At 38.0% G+C, this 15,981-nt stretch overlaps 1 protein-coding gene across 4 annotated transcripts in view; it reads left to right on the top strand.

The window, feature by feature from the left end:
* NCOA1 (nuclear receptor coactivator 1) overlaps positions 1-15,981 on the top strand; it is a 278,981-nt gene that overhangs the window by 34,393 nt on the left and 228,607 nt on the right. The window lies entirely within an intron of this gene.

Genomic DNA, 15,981 nt, shown 5'->3' with positions numbered 1-15,981 from the left:
TAATCATCCTTAGGTCTGCTTCCTTATGTTCTCTTCTTATTGCTCCTAGTTCTGCTCTCTGAAATTGCACAGGACAAGTCTGTGTCCATTTTGGTGTATCAGGCTTAAGATACTTGATGACTGCTTTGATGTCTGTATTTGAAGATCAAATACAGACATCTGTTCTGTCTTCCTATATGCTTCTCTTTTCCAGGCTAAATTTTCCTGGCCTAATTGTTTCTTGGATATCATTGTTTTCAGACTCTTTTGGAAATCCTTATGGATATTCTCTAATTTGTAACTCCTTTAAATTATGATTTCAAAACCTCATGTAATGGGTAAGATGTGATTCTAGTGGTTCAGATTAGAATGGGTCTGTTTAATCAGTGTGATTACAGTGATCCAAGTTTGCAGTTAGTTTTTTTTTTAATGGCTCTATTCCACATTTTGTTTTCATTAACTACTTTGATCATGTAAACCTATAGGTTAATAAATTTCTCCCCCTTACTGTTCCTCTTTCCTCTCTACCTCTTTTTTTCATAATTGGTTTTCATTCTAGAATGGAAAAGAAAATGGTGTAGTAACATGAGCCATGGATTTAGGGGCAGAAATATTTGGGTTCCTCCATTTATTAGTAAAGTGTCTTTGGACTATTGTCTCGACCTTTTTTAAAAAAAATAGGCTATCATTTTTACTAAGATTGTGGTGAGATTTCCATGAAATAATCTAGGGGAAAGACTTCATACTGTTCTTCATTCTTGTGCTTTACTTATCCTCAATTTTGAAAAATGTTTTTAAAAATAAATTTTATTGGCTGGGTGCAGGCTCATTGCATTGCAGCCTTTGTGACAAGAGCGAGACCCTTTCTCAAAAAAAAATAAAAAATAAATAAATTCTGTTGTGTATATTTAAGGTGTACAACATGATGTTATGAGATACATGTAATGTTGGCCCTCTATATCTGTGGGTTTTGCATCCATGGATTTAACCAACCACAGATCAAAAATATTTGGGAAAAAATTTAGTAATACAACAAGATATAATACAGATTAAAAAAATACAGTGTAACAACTATTTACATAGTGTTTACATTTATTAGGTATAAGTAGTCTTGAGGTTATTTAAAGTATATAGGACAATATGCATAGGTTATATACAAACCATTTTACATAAGGAAGTTGAGCATTCTCATAATTTGGTATCCTGGGGTGGGGTCTGGGAACTAATCCCCCACAGATATGAGGAATGACTATATAGTAAAATAGTTACTATAGTAAGACAAATCAACATATCCATCATCTCACTGTTAACCACTGTTTCCCCATGGCAAGAGCAGCTATCATCTATCTACTCTTTGAGCAAAAATCCTGAGTAAAATATACTATTATTATAGTCCTGATGTTGTACATTAGATCTTTAGACTTTTATATCCTACATATCTGCTACTTTGTATCTTTTGACCAACATCATCCAGTTTCCTACACCAACCCTTGCCTCTGATGACTGTTTTATTCTCTCTCTCTGTACATGTTGACTTTTAAAACATTCCATATGTGAGGTCATATAATCTTCTTATTTTTGTGTCTGGCTTATTTTACTTAGCATAATGTCTTCCAGGTTCATCCGTGTTGTGGCAAATGGCAGGATCTCCTTTTTTAAGGCTTACATAATATTCCACTGTGTATATATATGTACACCACAGTTCTTTATTCATTTGTTCATGATTAATGGACGACTAGTTTGTTTCTGTATCTTACCTATTGTGAATAATGCTGCAATGAACATGAGAGTGCAGATATCTTTACAAGGTGGTAATTTAATCTCCTTTGTGTATATAACCAGAAGCAGAATTGCCTGAGTCATGTGGTAATTCCATTTTTAATTTCTTTAGGAACCTCCATAACATTTTCCATAATGGCTGCACTAATCCACATTTCCTACCAACAATGTACAAAGGTTCCCTTTTCTCCATACCCTTGCCAACACTTGTTATCTCTTTCCTTTTTAATAACAGCTATCCTAATGGGTTTAAGGTGATATCTCATAGTGTTTTGATTTGCATTTCCCTTGTGATTAGTGATATAAAACACCTTTTCATATACCTGTTGCCCATTTTTATGTCATCTTTGGAGAAATGTCTTTTGAGGTCCTTTGCCCATTTTTTAATTGAGTTATATTTTTTTTGCTATTGAGTTGTATGAGTTCTTTATAAATTTTGGATATTAATGCCTTATCAGATAGCATGGTTTGCAAATATTTCTTCCCAATCCATAAGTTGCCTTTTCATTGTGTTGGCTGTTTTCTTTGCTGTGCAGGAGCTTTTTAGTTTGATATATTTGTTTTTGTTTTTATAGCCTGAGCTTTTGGTGTGTTGTGTTAAGAAATCATTGCCAAGGCCACTGTCAAGAAACTTTCCCTTGTGTTTTCTTCTAGGAGCTTTATCGTTTCAGGTCTTACATTTGAATTAATTTCTGTGGCGTCAAATAAGGGTCCAATTTTATTCTTTTTTTTTTTTTTTTTCTGAGACAAGGTCTTGCTTTGTTGCCCAGGCTGGAATGCAGTGGTTTGATCTTGGCTCACTGCAGCCACAATCTTCTGGGCTCAAGTGATCGTCTCACCATAGCCTCCCAAGTAGCTGGGACCACAGGTGCATTCCACCACACCCGGTTAATTTTTGTATTTTTTTGTAGAGATGGGGTTTCACCATGTTGCCCAGGCTGGTCTCAAACTTCTGAGCTCAACCGACCCACCCAAATTAGCCTCCCAAAGTGCTGGGATTACAGGCATGAGCCACCACCCCTGGCTAATTTCATTCTTTTGAGTGTGGAAATCCTAAAAAAAGTTTAAAAATATTTAATAGATGCAAAAGAATGTATAAAACTATTAACATATAAAGAATACAGCAAGTACTAATGTACTTATCACCTTAATTTATGTTTATTTTTAACCCAGTGTTAGACCCTTTGGCTGACTTACCATTTTAAATTTTCATTTATTGTCTGGCTTACTCAGCTTTGTGTTATCAACAGATATGATGAAGAGTTTTTTTTGTTTGTTTGTTTGTTTTTTTGAGACAGTCTCTCACATTCTTGCCTAGGCTGGAGTGCAGTGGCGCCATCTTGGCTCACTGCAAGCTCCACCTCCCAGGTTCACGCCATTCTCCTGCCTCAGCCTCCCAAGTAGCTGGGACTACAGGCGCCCGCCACCACGCCTGGCTAATTTTTTGTATATTTAGTAGAGACGGGGTTTCACCGTGTTAGCCAGGATGGTCTTAATCTCCTGACCTCGTGATCTGTTTGCCTCGGCCTCCCAAAGTGTTGGGATTACAGGCGTGAGCCACCGTGCCAGCCTGATGAAGAGTTTTTGAATTGTTAGAACAAATCATTGAAAAAAATATTTAACAGGGTAACCTGGGGCTGAGCACTGAGGCAGACCACAGTTCTGTTCATTGGTTGATACTGTGTCATTAATCAACATTTTCTAGGGCAGAGTTATTTATTTCTCTAGAGGTAGGACCTCTCACTGTTGCCCAGACTAGAGAGTAGCGACACAATCCTAGCTCACTTCAGCCTTGAATTCTTGGGCATAAGTGATCCTCCTGCCCTGGCCTCCTGAGTAGCTAGGACTACAGGTGTGTGTCACCATACTTGGCTAATTATTTATTGATCGATTGATTTTGTTGATATAAGGTCTTGCTGTGTTGCCCAGGCTGGTCTTGAGCTGCTGACCTCAAGCATTTCTGCCATCTTGGCTACAGGTAAAAAGCCATAGCTCCTGGTCTGGGGCAGAGTTTTCATAGTCAGTTTAACCTTTACCTGAAAGTACCTTTAACCGCTTAACTTTTTAACACTTTCCTCCATAAGAATATTTGAGAGACAGAAGTCAGATATATATTCTCTTTAGTACTGGCATAATTTATCTACCTATTTTTTTCTTGATGGTTATGCTATAAAAACTCATGTTTGCTAATTTTATAAAAAAGCAGCCATATTTAGCATAATGATATAACCTAAACTCTTAGATATTTTAGCTAGTGATAAAATATAGACATTCTTTACTTTTAGCCTATTTCAGATTTCAAAAAAGTGGTTTTCAATTTTTTAAAATAAATTTACAGTCCAACATACCGTGAATTGCTAAATTCTCTACTACTTCTTAGAAATAGCATTTTATTAAATAGATTCAGATTAAAGATTGCAAAGTGCATCCAAAGAGTTGCAACCAAAGATTTCCGGGTTTAGAGTTGACAGTAGCTTATCTTTCTGGCATCACATTTGTAAGTCTTTTAGCTGTCGGTGAGCAGAATATCTGAAAGAGTGTTGGACAAAAGATATTCAATACAGTGTTGATTTAAGCAAAAAATGATCACTCTGTTTACTGTTAAGAGCTAGAGAAGAGTCACTGGTTTCATAGTTAAATTTGCCTTCCCATTTATTTACGTTGGAATGTTTTAGTGAGAATCTTTCTTGTGACTAATACTATGGAACTTTTAGCTAATCACAGGTATTTTATTTTGAGGAAGTAAAGACAAATCTGATGAGTGGAAAAACCTATTTCTTACACACTTTTGCAGTAATACGGTTCTGGGTCTGTGTTTCAGATTTTTGGCTTTTGATCATCTTGTCTTTCAGGTAACTTTTGTATTCTTTTTTCTGCCGAGGACAAGTATTCTTAATTTACCTGTTGTTTCCACATAGCTACTTCCCACCAGTTCATCATGTATATGCAAATTAAACATAATAAACAATATTCAGTGGCATTCTAGCCAGTCTGCCTCATGCCCACTTCATTTGCATTTTCTTTTTATTTTGTTCAGTACTTTAAAATGGCAAAGCCCAGAGTCCACATAACACTTAGACTTAGGTGTATAAGACCTTTGCAAATCTCTTCAGTGCTGGTAGAGAAGAGAAAGACTGAGAAATGTCTTGAAGGGGAAGAGTGAGGAGATGAAAATATATTTATGAATATTTAGAATTGAAGATACCTTTTAAAGGGGGTTGATTACTATGTAGCCAAAGTCTTGTGGAGATTTCTTATATATCAGACTTCTTTATAGCTCCATATCAGCAGTATTATAGCCTCACAATAAAAAGTGCTCTTATAGCATTCTGAGTGTTAAAGTGCAAGATTACCTAGAGTGGCTGTGGTGGACTGGCTTAGTTGAAAACCATAGTGAATGAGGTACCACCCCACACCCATTAGGATAGCTGTTATTAAAAATGCAAGAGATAATAAGTGTTGGTAAGGGTGTGGAGAAAAGGGAACCTTTGTACACTGTTGGTAGGAATGTAGATTAGTGCAGCCATTATGTAAAACAGTATGGAGGTTCCTAAAGAAATTAAAAATAGAATTACCACACGACCCAGCAATCCCCCTTATGGTTATATGTGCAAAGGAGATGAAATCACCACCTTGTAAAGGTATTTGCACTCCCACACAATTCACAATTGGAGAGATATGAAACCAACCAAATTGCCCATCAGCCAATGAGTGGGTAAAGAAAATGTGGCATATACACCATGGAATACTACTCAGCCATAAAAAGAAAAAAATAATGTATTTTGCAGCAACTTGGGTGGAGCTGGAGGCCATTTTCTTTTTTTTTTTTTTATTACTTAAGTTGTAGGGTACATGTGCACATGTGTACCTGTGCAGGTTTGTTACATAGGTATACATGTGCCATGTTGGTTTGCTGCACCTATCAACTCATCATTTACATTAGGTATTTATCCTAATGCTATCCCTCCACCAGCCTCCCACCCCCTGATAGGCCCCGGTGTGTGATGTGTCCTGCCCTGTGTCCAAGTGTTCTCATTGTTCAGTTCCCACCTGTGAATGAGAACGTACGGTGTTTGGTTTTCTGCCCTTGTGATAGTTAGCTGAGAATGATGGTTTACACCTTCATCCATGTCCCTGCAAAGGACATGAACTCATCCTTTTTTATGACTGCATAGTATTCCATGGTGTATGTGTGCCACATTTTCTTAATCCAGTCTATCATTGATGGACATTCGGGTTGGTTCCAAGTCTTTGCTATTGTGAATAATGCTGCAGTAAACATAAGTGTGCATGTGTCTTTATAGTAGCATGATTTATAATCCTTTGGGTATATACCCAGTAATGGGATCGCTGGGTCAAATGGTATTTCTAGTTCTAGATCCTTGAGGAATTGCCACACTGTTTTACACAATGGTTGAACTGATTTACACTCCCACCAACAGTGTAAATGTGTTCCTATTTCTCCACATCCTCTCCAGCATCTGTTGTTTCCTGACTTTTTGATGATCGCCATTCTAACTGGTGTGAGATGGTATCTCACTGTGGTTTTGATTTGCATTTCTCTGATGACCAGTGATGATGAGCATTTTTTCATGTGTCTGTGGCTACATAAATGTCTTCTTTTGAGAAGTGTCTGTTCATATCCTTTGCCCATTTTTTGATGGAGTTGTTTTTCTCTTGTAAACTTGTTTAAATTCTTTGTAGATTCTGGATATTAGCCCTTTGTCAGATGGGTATATTGCAAAAATTTTCTTCCATTCTGTAGGTTGCCTGTTTACTCTGATGGTAGTTTCTTCTGTCATGCAGAAGCTCTTTAGTTTAATTAGATCCCGTTTGTCAATTTTGGCTTTTGTTGCCATCGCTTTTGGTGTTTTAGACATGAAGTCCTTGCCCATGCCTATGTCCTGAATGGTATTGCCTATGTTTTCTTCTAGGGTTTTTATGGTTTTAGGTCTAACATTTAAATCTTTAATCCATCTTGAATTAATTTTTGTATAAGGTATAAGGAAGGGATCCAGTTTCAGCTTTCTACATATGGCTAGCCAGCTTTCCCAGCACCATTTATTAAATAGGGAATCCTTTCCCCATTGCTTGTTTTTGTCAGGTTTGTCAAAGATCAGATGGTTGTAGATGTGTGGTGTTATTTCTGAGGCCTCTGTTCTGTTCCATTGGTCTGTATATCTGTTTTGGTACCATTACCATGCTGTTTTGGTTACTGTAGCCTTGTAGTATAGTTGAAGTCAGGTAGCATGATGCCTCCAGCTTTGTTCTTTTGGCTTAGGATTGTCTTGGCATTGTGGGCTCTTTTTTGGTTCCATATGAACTTTAAAGTAGTTTTTTCCAATTCTGTGAAGAAAGTCATTGGTAGCTTGATGGGGATGGCATTGAATCCATAAATTACCTTAGGCAGTATGGCCATTTTCACGATATTGATTCTTCCTATCCATGAGCATGGAATGTTCTCCCATTTGTTTGTGTCCTCTTTTATTTCATTGAGCAGTGGTTTGTAGTTGTCCTTGAAGAGGTCCTTCACATCCCTTGTAAGTTGGATTCCTAGGTATTTTATTCTCTTTGTAGCAATTGTGAGTGGGAGTTCACTCATGATTTGGCTCTCTGTCTGTTGTTGGTATATAGGAATGCTCATGATTTTTGCACATTGATTTTGTATCCTGAGACTTTGCTGAAGTTGCTTATTAGCTTAAGGAGATTTTGGGCTGAAGACGATGGGGTTTTCTAAATATCCAATCATGTCATCTGCAAATAGAGACAATTTGACTTTCTCTTTTCCTAATTGAATACTCTTTATTTCTTTCTCTTGTCTGATTGCCCTGGCCAGAACTTCCAACACTATGTAGAATAGGAGTGGTGAGAGAGGGCATCTCTGTCTTGTGCCAGTTTTCAAAGGGAATGCTTCCAGTTTTTGCCCATTCAGTATGATATTGGCTGTGGGTTTCTCATAAATAGCTCTTATTATTTTGAGATACGTTCCATCAATACCTAGTTTATTGAGAGTTTTTAGCATGAAGGGCTGTGTTGAATTTTGTTGAAGGCCTTTTCTGCATCTATTGAGATAATGTGGTTTTTGTCATTGGTTCTGTTTATGTGATGGATTATGTTTATCATTTGCGTATGTTGAACCAGCCTTGCATCCTGGGGATGAAGCCAATTTGATTGTGGTGGATAAGCTTTTTGATGTGCTGTTGGATTCAGTTTGCCAGTATTTTATTGAGGATTTTCACATCGTTGTTCATCAGGGATATTGGTCTAAAATTCTCTTTTTTGTTGTGTCTCTGCCAGGCTTTGGTATCAGGATGATGCTGGCCTCATAAAATGAGTTAGGGAGGATTCCCTCTTTTTCTGTTGATTGGAATAGTTTCAGAAGGAATGATACCAGCTCCTCTTTGTACCTCTGGTAGAATTCAGCTGTGAATCCGTCTGGTCCTGGACTTTTTTTTGGTTGGTAGGCTATTAATTATTGCCTCAATTTCAGAGCCTGTTATTGGTCTATTCAGAGATTCAACTTCTTCCTGGTTTAGTCTTGGGAAGGTGTATGTGTCCAGGAATTTGTCCATTTCTTCTAGATTTTCTAGTTTATTTGTGTAGAGGTGTTTATATGGTAGTTTGTATTTCTGTGGGATCGGTGGTGATAATCCCCTCTATCATTTTTTATTGCATCTATTTGATTCTTCTCTCTTTTCTTCTTTATTAGTCTTGCTAGAGGTCTATCAATTTTGTTGATCTTTTCAGAAAACCAGCTCCTGGATTCATTGATTTTTTTTTTTTTTTTAAGGGTTTTTTGTGTCTCTATCTCCTTCAGTTCTGCTCTGATCTTAGTTATTTCTTGTCTTCTGCTAGCTTTTGAATGTGTTTGCTCTTGCTTCTCTAGTTCTTTTAATTGTAATGTTAGGGTGTCAATTTTAGATCTTTCCTGCTTTCTCTTGTGGGCATTTAGTGCTATAAATTTCCCTCTACACTTTGCTTTAAATGTGTCCCAGAGATTCTGGTAGTTGTGTCTTTGTTCTCATTGGTTTTGAAGAACATCTTTATTTCTGCCTTCATTTTGTTATTTACCCAGTAGTCATTCAGGAGCAGTTTTTTCAGTTTCCATGTAGTTGTGCAGTTTTGAATGAGTTTCTTAATCCTGAGTTCTAATTTGATTGCACTGTGGTCTCAGAGACAGTTTGTTGTGATTTCTGTTCTTTTACATTTGCTGAGGAGTGCTTTACTTCCAATTATGTGGTCAATTTTAGAATAAGTGCGATGTGGTACTGAGAAGAATGTATATTCTGTTGATTTGGGGTGGAGACTTCTGTAGATGTCTATTAGTTCTGCTTGGTGCAAAGCTGCGTTCAAGACCTGGATATCCTTGTTAACCTTCTGTCTTATTGATCTGTCTAATATTGACAGTGGGGTGTTAAAGTCTCCCATTATTATTATGTGGGAGTCTAAGTCTCTTTGTAGGTCTCTGAGGACTTGCTTTATGTATCTGGGTGTTCCTGTATTGGGTGCGTATATATTTAGGATAGTTAGCTTTTCTTGTTGAATTGATCCCTTTACCATTATGTAATGGCCTTCTTTGTCTCTTTTGATCTTTGTTGGTTTAAAGTCTGTTTTATCAGAGACTAGGATTGCAACCCCTGCTTTTTTTTTGCTTTCCTTTTGCTTGGTAGATCTTCCTCCATCCCTTTATTTTGAGCCTATGTGTGTCTCTGCACGTGAGTGGGTCTCCTGAATACAGCACACTGATGGGTCCTGACTCTTTATCCAATTTGCCAGTCTGTGTCTTTTAATTGGGGCATTTAGCCCATTTGCATTTAAGGTTAATATTATTATGTGTGAATTTGATCCTGTCATTATGATGTTAGCTGGTTATTTTGCCCATTAATTCATGCAGTTTCTTCATAGCATTGCTGGTCTTTATAATTTGGCATGTTTTTGCAGTGGCTGGTACTGGTTGTTCCTTTCCATGTTTAGTGCTTCCTTCAGGAGCTCTTGTAAGGCAGGCCTGGTGGTGACAGAATCTCTCAGCATTTGCTTGTCTGGAAAGAATTTTATTTTTCCTTCACTTATGAAGCTTAGTTTGGCTGGATATGAAATTCTGGGTTGAAAATTCTTTTGTTTAATAATGTTGAATATTAGCCCCCGTGCTCTACTGGCTTGTAAGGTTTCTGCCAAGAGATCCGCTGTTAGTCTGATGGGCTTCCCTTTGTGGGTAACCCGACCTTTCTCTTTGACTGCCCTTAACACTTTTTCCTTCATTTCAACCTTGGTGAATCCAACAATTATGTGTCTTTGGGGTTGCTCTTCTCGAGGAGTATCTTTATGGTGTTCTGTGTACTTCCGAATTTGAATGTTGGCCTGCCTTGCTAGGTTGGGGACATTCTCCTGGATAATATTCTAAAGAGCATTTTCCAACTTGGTTCCATTGTCCGCATCACTTTCAGGTACACCAATCAAACATAGATTTGGTCTTCTCACATAGTCCCATATTTCTTGGAGGCTCTGTTTGTTTATTTTTACTCTTTTTTCTGTAACCTTGTCTTCTCGCTTTATTTCATTAATTTGATCTTCAATCACTGATATCCTTTTTTCCACTTGATTGAATCGGCTATTGAAGCTTCTGCATGCGTCACAAAGTTCTCGTGCCATGGTTTTCAGCTCCATCAGGTAATTTAAGGTCTTCTCTACACTGTTTATTCTAGTTAGCCATTCGCCTAACCTTTTTTCAAGGTTTTTAGCTTCCTTGCAATGGGTTAGAACATGCTCCTTTAGCTCGGAGAAGTTTGTTATTACTGACTTTCTGAAGCCTACTTCTGTCATCTCATCAAAGTCATTCTCCATCCAGCTGTGTTCCGTTCCTGGCAAGAAGCTGCAATTCTTTGGAGAAGAAGAGTCGCTCTGGTTTTTAGAAACCAGCTTTTCTGCTCTGGTTTCTCCCCATCTTTGTGGTTTTATCTACCTTTGGTCTTTAATGTTGATGACTTACAGATGGGGTTTCGGTGTGGATGTCCTTTTTGTTGATGTTGATGCTATTCCTTTCTGTTTGTTAGTTTTCCTTCTAACACTCAGGTCCCTCAGCTGCAGGTCTGTTGGAGTTTGCTGGAGGTCCACTCCAGACCCTGTTTGCGTGGGTATCACCAGTGGAGGCTGCAGAACAGCAGATACTGCAGAACAGCAAATACTACTGCCTGATCCTTGCTGGAGGCCATTTTCTAAGTGAAGTAACTGAAGCATGGAAAACCAAATACCACATGTTCTCACTAATAAGTAGGAGCTAAGCTATGGGTACACAGAGGCATACAGAGAGATATAATGGACTGTAGAGACTCAGAAAGGGGAGGGTGGGAGAGGGGGCAAAGGGTAAAAAAAACTACATATTGGGTATAACGTATGCTACTTAGGTGATGAGTGCACTGAAATCTCAGACTTCACTACTATACAATTCGTCCATGTAACCCCAAACCACCTGTACCTCAAAAGCTACTGGAAAAAAAAAGATATCTGGACTCCCATGTTCATTGTAGCATTAGTCACAATAGTCAAGATACAGAAACAACCTAGGTGTCCACTTATGGACAAATGAATAAGGTAACTGTGATACATACACACACACACACACACACACACACACACACAGACACACACAGACACACAAACACGAAAATTATATAAGCCTTGAAAAAGAAGATCCTGCCATTTGCCACAACGGATGGACCTGGAAGACATTATGCTAAGTGAAGTAAGTCAGACATGGAAAAATATTGTATGATCTCACTTATATGTGGGAGATTATATATATATGTGTGTGTGTGTATATATACATATTTGTGTGTGTGTATATATATATGTATGTGTGTCTCTCTCTCTCTCTCTCTCTCTATATATATATATAAAATGCACAGAGATAGAGAATGAAACTGGTTACCACAGGTGGGATGTTGGGGAGAAAGGTGAGGAAATGGGGATATGTAGGTCAAAGGATACAAAATAGCTTATGTATAGGATGAACAAGTTTAGATATCTGATGAACAACGCAAAGATCAAAGTTAATAAAGTTGTATTATGTTAGGGGTTTTTGTTAAATAAGTAGATTTTAGATGCTTTTGTCACAAAAAGTATGTGAGGTAATAAGTTATTATCTGCTTCACTGTAGCAATCATGTTTGTTTCTATCTGTATATATCTCATAATGTTATGCTGTAAATCTCAAATATATACAATAAAACTTGTTAAAAAAAAGAAAACTAACATAGTGGAAATTCTGTTTTGATTGCAATTCTGTATCTGCTAACTTTTTGTGTCTAAGAAGGGGACAATCCATAGCAAAAACAAACTGACAAATACTTTTCCTTCCTGGTAATCCCACACTTATGGAAGTTAAGAAATTTATCTTGCTTCAGTGTTAAGAAATGACTTTTTATTTTATTTTTCTTAAGAGATAGCTTTTTAAATGTTTGTTTTTAGTGTATCTGATGAAATTACAGACTATATCTATTAAAATAGCAAGTGTTATATATGTGTATGTTATTTGGTCACTTGATATAAAAGCAGGTTTATGGCCTGAAATGAATACTTTTTACCTTTCCATCCCTGGTTTGAGCACTAGTAGCTGCCTCAAAGAACAGTCATATTCAAAAGCAAGTCTTGGCAGAATGCTCATAGACTAAAATTGAGGCGATAGTGCATGTTAGGAGAACTTTTATTTTCGAGTAATTTTTAACTATTAAGATGGTATTATCCTTTCCAAAACCTCGAAAGACTTGAAAAGCAATAGAGTAAGTCATTGAAATTGAATGAACTTTTGTAACGGGAATCAGAAGATCTGGATTCAAATCCATATTCTGCCAGAAGCTCTGAGTTTGAGCAGGTCAATTACTTGTTTGGGATGTAATTCTTTAATCTGTAACTTGAGAGCTTGGATGCGATGTTCTCTTAAAATCTTTTCCAGCTTAAAAAGTCTATGACTGCGTAGACTTCCTCACCACCTCTAAATGTCTGTATATACTTTTATTCTATTTTTTCTTGAAGGAAAAGTTAAGTGACTTTCCAAGACCAGTTCATATGAGCTTAAAACTGCCCCTTCCCAGTTGCTCTGATTTCATTGATGTTTATCCAGCATTTATTTGTCATGTACGAGACTTCAGATTCTTTTAGGTTCTGGGGAGAGAAAGATGAAGAAAACAGACTCTGTCCTCAAGGAGATTACAGTCTAGTAGGGGAAGAAAAAAAATGTGATATAGTGTAGTTAAAAAGGGATGTAACATGACAGCGTAGTGATACAAAGAGGAAGTGAATCTTCTTTTGACTAGTCAAGTAAGAGTTTACAGAGGACGGGACCTCTAAGCAGAGCGTTAAAATTCAAAGACCTGTCCCCCTAATAAAATACTGTATGTTCTTAACGTGTAAAAGTTAGGAAGTACAGATAAGCAAAAATCAAGAAAACAACCACTATTAATAACTTAATATGCATTCCTTCTTACCCATTTGAAGGTGAGTCCCCCCCCCCCCCCATTTAAGAGATGGGGTCTCACAAAATTGATGAAGCTGGTCTTGAACTCCTGGCCTCAAGTGATTCTCCCATTTTGGCCTCCCAAAGTGCTGGGATTACAGGCATGGGCCACCATGCCTGGCCTCTGAAAGTGGGTTTTGTACAATGCCTAGAATACTATAATAAAAAGAGTCAGGGTTGGGGAAGGAAGCATTAGAGACAAAAGGAATGATGAATGCAAAGATATGAAGGCCTGAAAAAGCATGTTGTGTATGGCCTCCCATAATTACTGAATACTTAGATGTGGCTGGTTCATGAGGGATATTGCGTGGGGAATGAGCAGGTGTAGGAAGTCATCAATTAGATCATAGAGGGCTTTGCATATACTAAGGCATTTAGAGTCTGTCTATAGGAAATCAGAAGCCATGAAGAGTTTTAAGCTGGGCAAGGGACAGATTCATGATGTGATTTGCATTTCAGAATACTTATTCTGGCCAGTTTCACAAAGGCAGACTGAACCTTCACTACCTTTTTGTATTCCTTCACCAAACCTATAGAAGTAATAGAAAAATTTGAATGTGGCCATGTATAGACACAAGAAGAGGAACTCTCCATAAATCAAAAACTGTGAAGAATTTCTGAACATAAATAGGAGGTCCTGTGGGTAACACTCATACCATAGGTAAGAGGCTAGGAAGGGTCCCAGAATAATCAATAGGGGAATTCATTAGCATTACTGCAACATGAGCAACCAAGCAGCTTCAACATCTATGTATTCTAACACCAACTTGAGCAAAGTAAAGGATCTGTTTCCATGTGAGAACTGCATGTAGGAGCCCTGAGTCTATGAGAGTAGGAAGCAGTTGGGGGTAACTGGCTATATTCATGTCTAGAAGACGAAGGACTGAGAACCCTGTCTGTGACGTGTTCTGCTTCTCCTTCTCTCCCACTGAAAGCAATATGAGATAAGTACTGCTCCTGAGTGAGCTGTACCAAAAGCCTACAGAGTGTAACAGAATCCCAAGTATAAAGATAAGAATCTCTAAATGTTTCAGGAAAGCCAACACTATAAAAAAGAATCAACAAAAAAGAACTTAGGATCAAATAAAAAGTTACTAGAACAGAGTTCTAAAATGTGTACCTAATACTTTTAGACAGATAGGGAATTTATTATATCCTTAACAAAAACAAGTGGCTATAAAACAAGAGTAGGCATTTATTTAAAAGAGTCAATTAGAGATCTGGGGAATGAAAAATATAGTTGTTGAAATGGAACAGTCTTTTTGGTGTCAAGATGGATGGATTAGAACCGTGCATGATTAGTAGCTGGGAGAACTGGCTTTTTTTTTTTTTGAGACGGAGTTTCACTTTTGTCACCCAGGCTGGAGTGCAGTGGTGCGATCTTGGCTCACTGCAACCTCTGCCTCCCAGCTTCAAGTGATTCTCCTGCCTCAGCCTCCCCAGTAGCTGGGATTACAGGCGCGTGCCACCACACCTGGCTAATTTTTATATTTTTAGTAGAGACGAGGTTTCACCATGTTGGCCAGGCTGGTCTCGAACTCCTGACCTCAAGTGATCCGCCTGCCTCAGCCTCCCGAAGTGCTGGGATTACAGGTGTGAGCCACCGCACCTGGCCAGAACTGGCCCTTTCTGATGATCCAGTGATATAATGAGATCCTGAACTTAGATAGCAGCATAAGGAGACAAACAAAAGAGATGTTAAATATGTAGAATTAAGAAGACATATGTGTGGGAATGAGACAGAAGGGGGATTCTAGACTATTCTTAGGTTTCTTGATTGGTTGAGTGGAGAGATGGTATTGCCAGAAACCATGGTAGCAAATGCAATAGTAAAAGCATTTTGGGGATGAGAGTGAAAGATACTACTATCTCACTTGGGCATGCTGAGATTGAGATGCTTGTGAGACAACCACACGAAAAAGTGTTATAGTCTGTTAGGCTAGTGGATATATGGATTTGGAACTCAAATGTCTGGGGTTGAGGACAATATGGAAGTCATGTATAAGTGATAATGGTAGTTGATAATGGCAGTTCATGGGTGAAGTTGCTCAGGAAGAATGAATATACTGTGAGACAAAATGACCACTACTGTTTGAGAGCTACGTTGAAGAAGGGGAGCCTGCAGGCAAGGGAGAGAAGAATGGTTGAAAGAGTGAGAGGTGAACCAAGAATCATGTCATGGAAACCAGAGAAGTAATGGAGTGGTCAGCAGTGCCAGATTACCAAAGGATAAGAAAGGACTGAGTAGTGATTTGATAACTAAGAGATGACCAAAACAGGAACAGCTGAACTACCTTCCTCCAGATCTGTTATGTGAGAGAAAAATAAAACTCTCTTTTATACAAACTACTGGTATTTGTCGTGTGCAATGGAACCTAATCCTAACTGACACACAGAGCCAGTGCATTGGCTGGATTAAGGCTACTATGGAGGCTAGAAGAGGTTGTGGCCCCAGTTGGTTTTTGATTTCCAAAGTTGACATAAAGGGGAAATTATCTGAAAAAGATTTTTTGACATAAAGGGGAAATTATCTGAAAAAGATTTTAACACTGATCTAAATAATCCTTGAGAGAGCCTTTCTCAGCTTCAGATTCTGGAAGAACATGGCCATCCCTCTTGTAGTGTGAGCCAACAGAAAATTCATAGGAATAAGACTCAGAAGTTCTAAAGAAGATATAATTTGAGTTTTCATAGCAGATGGCTGCCTGTGAAATA

The sequence above is a fragment of the Pan troglodytes genome, chromosome 12 (assembly GCF_028858775.2).
Source record: "Pan troglodytes isolate AG18354 chromosome 12, NHGRI_mPanTro3-v2.0_pri, whole genome shotgun sequence".
Classification (NCBI taxonomy): Eukaryota; Metazoa; Chordata; class Mammalia; order Primates; family Hominidae; genus Pan; species Pan troglodytes.
This window is presented reverse-complemented; position numbering and strand designations above follow the sequence as displayed.